At 39.4% G+C, this 5974-nt stretch overlaps 1 long non-coding RNA gene across 1 annotated transcript; it reads right to left on the minus strand.

The window, feature by feature from the left end:
* Positions 1 to 5245: 5245 nt before the first annotated feature.
* LOC141125756 (uncharacterized) lies at positions 5246 to 5589 on the minus strand. Its single transcript, XR_012241389.1, has 2 exons — positions 5480 to 5589; positions 5246 to 5356 (listed from the first exon to the last, which is right to left on the minus strand). It is a non-coding gene; the product is annotated as an uncharacterized lncRNA (long non-coding RNA).
* Positions 5590 to 5974: the final 385 nt, after the last annotated feature.

The raw sequence follows: 5974 nt of genomic DNA on the forward strand, positions 1-5974 counted from the left end.
AACGCTGGGGTGCACAGGCTCAATTAGAGCCTTATTAGTAGACTGCTGCGTATATATATATATATATATATATATATATATATATATATATTTTTTTTTTTTTTTTGCTTTACCCTTCCCCCGCTCACCTGCTCCCACCCTGGTAGTGCACAGTAGATAGATCTTAGGTTTCACTATGACTAATGTGCGTTGTTTATCCTTAAATGTTAACGGATTGAATATACCAGGAAAGCGTACAATGATTTTACGTGAACTCTGGCGTATGCGTATACAAGTGGCATTTGTACAAGAAACCCATTTTCAATCTGGGAAGATACCAAAATTTAAGGATGATCGGTATCCAGAGGTCTTCCTTAGTACAGCCCCAGATTCCAAGACGAGGGGGGTGAGAATCCTGCTTTCAGGGACTGTTCCATGGTCTTGTGTTGATCAGATGAGTGATCCGGAGGGACGCTACCTCCTTCTAAAAAATACACTTGTGGGAGAGGTATCGGCAGCATCTGAAATTGATACATGATCTTTGGCAATAGACTCATTTTAAATATATTAATTCTCCACAGCCAAGACACATGTCTAGACGCTATCTTATTTAAGTCCTTTTTAAATTCATTCAGTAAAGGCAGGAAGTTTGATTGGTAAAGCATGTCCGTTGACCCCTAAATATTTTAACTCTTTCTCTCTCCAAATAAATGGAAACTTCTCCTGATATGTAAGAGCCTCCTGAAAAGGGACACTTATATTCAGGATCTCCGACTTAGCTAGGTTTATTTTAAAATTTGAACAATCACCATATTGTTTTAGTTCTTTCATCAAGTTTGGTAGAGTTATCCTGGGACATGAAACGAAAAACAATATATCATCGGCATAAACTGCCATCTTATGTTCCGCTTCTCCCACCCTGATCCCCCTAATGTCCACATCCTGTCGTATTTTCGCCAATAATGGTTCAAGTGATGGGACAAACAGTAGAGGGGACAGGGGGCAACCTTGTCTAGCGCCGTTATGCATTTCAAAGGGTTCTGAAATGGATCTGTTCACCTTCACCCTTGCTGTGGGACGGTTGTAAAGCGCCGCTATCCACTGCATATATCTAGTACCTATGCCCATCTCCGCTAGGGCATCCTGCATGAACCCCCAGTCCACCCTGTCGAAAGCTTTCTCAGCATCAATCGACAGGAGTAGACCGGGGGTCCCGGACTCCTTTATTTCATGCACAACCAACAATGTCCTAATTCCATTGTTGCGGCATTCTCTACCAGGTACAAAGCCTGCCTGATCAGCATGTACCAGTTTGCTCATTAAAGGTTTCAACCTTCCCACCATCACCCTAGCGAACAGCTTAATATCATTGTTCAGCAAGGAAATTGGCCTGTAACTTGAACATAAAGAAGTATCTTTCCCCTTTTTGGCATAATGGTTATGGTCGCCTCTAAAGCCTGCTTCTTTATTGCCCACTTCGTTCCAATCCCATTTATGTATGAACATAATTTAGGGATCAGGATATCTCCAAACTTTCTATAATATAACGTTGTCGGCCCATCCGGGCCAGGGCTCTTACCCAGAGGAGTCTCTCTTAGTATTTTCCTTATCTCTTCCTCTGTTACAGGTTCTTCCAACCCAATCCTTTGCTCCTCTGAGATTGTATTTAAATCTGTCTCTTCTAAGAAAACCCCAGTTTTATCCTTTCTGTTATTTTTTTGCTCAGGTGATTCATTTTTATTAATCGTGTACAGTTTTGCATAATGTTCTTGAAAGGTTTTAGCATACCCCTGATGTATTGTATATCATAGTTCCTGTACTATCTTGTATTTTTTCTATATAATTTACAGCTATTTTCTTTTTTAACATCCTTGCCAGGGGTTTTCCTATTTTATTGCCCCACAGATACCTTTCCTTTTTGATCTTATTATAGACCAACCGTGTATCTTGCTCAACTAGTTCTTTCAATGCTTCCCTTTTTCAAATAAGAGTCGCCAAAATCTCTGCTTTTCCTGTTTTTTTGTGTTGCTGTTCTATCCTCGCGATATCTTTTATCAGAGCATTCTTTCTCCTTATTCCCACTTTTTTCCTTTCTGTGCCCATCTGGATCAGAATACCTCTTACATAAGCCTTGTGGGCTTCCCATAATGTGGCTTCTGATATTTCTTCAATATCATTAGTTTTAAAGTACCACTCCAATTCCTGCCTGATCTTCTCTTCTACCTCTACATCCTGTAGTAGCTCTTAATTTAATCTCCAGGGGGTTTTTCTACTTGGCTTTTCCTCGTGCTTAATTCCCATCATTAGCGGTGCATGATCCGAGAATGTGGCAATTTTAATGTCAACCTTATCAACTATATAGAGCAATCTATGATCTACCAAGAAAAAGTCTATTCTCGAGTACGTCCCGTGCACCGAGGAGTGGAATGTATAAGAATTACACTATTAATTTGATTAGTGATTAACTACAATAATATACTTATTATAAAATGAGAATACTACTTTATATTCTAATTATATTAATATCTTATTTAAAAAATGATATTAATTTAATTGTTTGATTTTATTAACAAACCTGGTATATCCCTACTTTCTTTTTATTAGGGATACATTTAAATGTCAGTTGTATTTATATATTCCTCCTTTACTTGAATTATGCCTTAGGTGTTTACCTAAGGTATAAGAATACCTTGTATTATTAACAATGTATTTATTATGCTATGTTGTAAAAAAAAAAAACAATAAAATTCTTGAACACTTTGCATGAGGACAACATTTATAATTTTGTGTAATCATGCCTTTATTATTAGTGATTGTTACTATTCACTCTACTGTGGGGTTGGGGTTTATATATATTTGAGATTTAGAATTTTTATTGCTCATTTATTTAGTTGTTTGTATTCATAAGGCACACCCATTTATAATTAGTCACCCATTTCATAAGTGTTTTGTTTACACTTAAAGGGGTGGCTGCCCTATATCACATAGGTTTTAATTGATTGTCGCCCCTTATCTCTCTCTTTTTTCAATGTTCTACTGCACTCTATTGTGCTCCTCATCATTGGGTGAGTGCTGTTGAAATACACAACAGTTTAGAGTATCCCTGTTCATCATCAAGTGTATGTGTAATCAACAATACTTGTAGTGGAGGGTTGCTTTGAATCGGTCATTGTGTGGCTTCTCCTTACATTTGTATTTAATTAATCTTTTGAATTGTTGATTGCACGTGCACCTGGTGAAGAGTGGGGATGCTAAGACCTGTTGTGTGTCTGTATTTGCTTATTTACCATTTAATAAATCAAGCAAGACTTTATTGGATGTGGTGGTTAGTGCTGGGCGAACAGTTTGGCCCGAGCATGAGTTCAGGCCGAATATTGGCTGTTCAACCCATTCAGGCAACACCCAAATTTGCAGGGTGTTCACCCTGCAACGCACGGCATTAAAGCTGGTTGTTAAGGAGCAGGGCCGGGAAGCCGGCCGCAGCATCCTTAACAACCGATGAGTCATCAGCTGTCAATGGGCTTCCCCGCTGACAGCTGAATAAAAACTAAAAAAAGAATTTACTGGTAAAGTAATTGTAAAAAAAAACAGTGTGGGGCCCCCCCCAGTCCATGCCAGACCCTTTGGCTCTGCCCCCCCACCCCAAAGCACCTTGTTCCCATTTTAATGGGGACAATGGTCTCTTTCCCAAGAACTTGGGCTGTGGTTGTGGGGGTCTGCAGGTGGGGGGCTTATCGAAATCTGAAGCCCCCTTTGACAAGGGGGCCCCCCAGATCCCACCCTCGCATGTGAATGAGTATGGGTGCTATTCACCAAAAAAGTGTCAAAAAGTAATAAAAACACAGACAGTTTTTGCCAATTGCTTTATTAAAAAAATAAAAATAAAAAAAAGTGTTCCCCTATGTAAATCCATAATCATGCCACCTGAAAAAGAACAAAAAAGAAACACACGCCTTGTTAAAGGGGGTTCCCAGATTCCGATAAGCCCCTGCCCGCAGACCACCACAACCACAGACCAGGGTTGTGGGAAAGGTACCCCTGTACCTTGTTGAGGGCATGTGGCCTGGTATGTTTCAGGAGGGGGGCTCTTGCTCGTCCCCCCCCTTTTCCCCACGCCATTTTCTTTATTTTATTTTTTTAATAGCCTGGTGATGGTAATTGCATCCATGGGTCAATTTAAATGGGATTTAACTCATTTTTTTTTCTTTAGAATTGTCATTTTTGCTTCAGCATGTTCTATGCATGCTACAGATGTGTAACTTTACAGGCAGACTAAGGGGACCCCCCAGGCACTATATTTAAAGACATTTTTCATTTTTATTGTTGCACTTAAAGTATCATTAAAAGCACTGCTCCTGAAATAATTATAGTTTGTAAAAAAAATGTTTTCATTGATACATGTCCCCATGGGCAGTACCCAGACCCCCATACCCCTTTTATGGCCAATTATTTGCATATAAGCCTTCAAAATTAGCACTTTTAATTTTTCCTGTTCATCTCCCATAGACTTCAATGGGGTTCGCCATTCAGGTTCAAACTTTTGCCCTGTTCCAGAGTTCTACTGTGAACCGAGCAAGGGTGGGTGTTTGGCCCATCTCTAGTGGTGGTGACACATACACATATAGCTTTTTGCTTTTAAATGGATGTTTGCTTTAATCTACCTCATGAGAGCAAAATAACTTTTAGTTCCCCTTACTCCTGCTGATGCTCCATTGATTGTCAGGAGTGATGTGAAGTGCCTAGTACTACTTTAGGGTATAGTGAGAATATAATTTACCTCCCTTCTTCCTGTGTAACAGATCTGGTGTTTGGCAATTGGCCATTCAGTGCTGTAAGATGGTCAAAGTCCTCAGCCTTGTGTAAGCTTCTAAAAGGGTCAGCAGTGAGCATACTCAGGGTTTCTTCTCACTGCTTCCAGTACTAAGCAAAGCTGCAGGGAAGTAAAGAGAAGAGTCTAAGGTTTGGGGGCCAGCTGAACCTATTGTTTTGCCTTCTCTGTATGAGTGACAAAAAATTTATGAAAGAGGAAGGAGGTTTTTGTACAGCTTTTATCACTGTGTGAGAGGGAGCTGTTTGTACTGATGACAATAATACACCCCTACATCATCTTCAGCAAAACCTTTGATGGTAAGTGTGAACTCTCTCCCAGATCCGGATCCAACAAACTTCTCAGGAATTCCAGAGATCATTTTTACAGCATCGTATATAAGACCTCTACCATTTTGTCCCGGTCTGTGCTGGGTCCAAGCTAGGGCATCAACCTTCCATGAAGTGTGATAAATACTTTCACTGACTTTACAAGAGACAATGACATCTTCTCCTGGAGGCACGGTTATAAAACCTGGAGACTGAGTCACCGTAATCTCTGCACAACACCCTGTCCCAAAAAATAAAATAAAAATGTGTTTTTAGAAGCATTCTTCTCTTTTAATTATGATTTTTAATAGATGTACCTATTATTCCCCAAAAAAGTCTCAAGGTCCATACAATCTTATCATACCTAAAATGTGAAGAAACAGCACACAGAGCAGATATGTCAGAGGAAACATCTTGAGGTCTCTTGACTTTCACACACATATGGATCATTGACTTTGGAGCTGGTTATATCACATGAAATCTATAGGGAAATAACCTCAGAGTTTCTTTATGCAAATCTGAAATGATGCAAATGAGACAGGTATAGACGAGTAAAGACAAAAAGATAAATTGACAACTGAAGTATGTACTGTAAGTGTAATCTCTGTTACCTATCTAATATTGTAACTTTGTTCAGCTAGTTTTCTAATGCAGACATCCTTCTTAAACAACCCTCCATTTTCTGATTTCCATTTTCTCTACTGAAGTTTAGCTGCTTCAATACCGGGCACTTTTACCCTCTTCCTGCCCAGGCCAATTTTCAGCTTTCAGTGCTCTCACACTTTGAATGACAATTGCGCAGTCATGTAAACGCTGTACCCACATGAAATTTTTATAATTTTTTTCACACAAATAGAGC

Source organism: Aquarana catesbeiana, linkage group LG01 (genome assembly GCF_042186555.1).
Source record: "Aquarana catesbeiana isolate 2022-GZ linkage group LG01, ASM4218655v1, whole genome shotgun sequence".
NCBI classification, from domain to species: domain Eukaryota; kingdom Metazoa; phylum Chordata; class Amphibia; order Anura; family Ranidae; genus Aquarana; species Aquarana catesbeiana.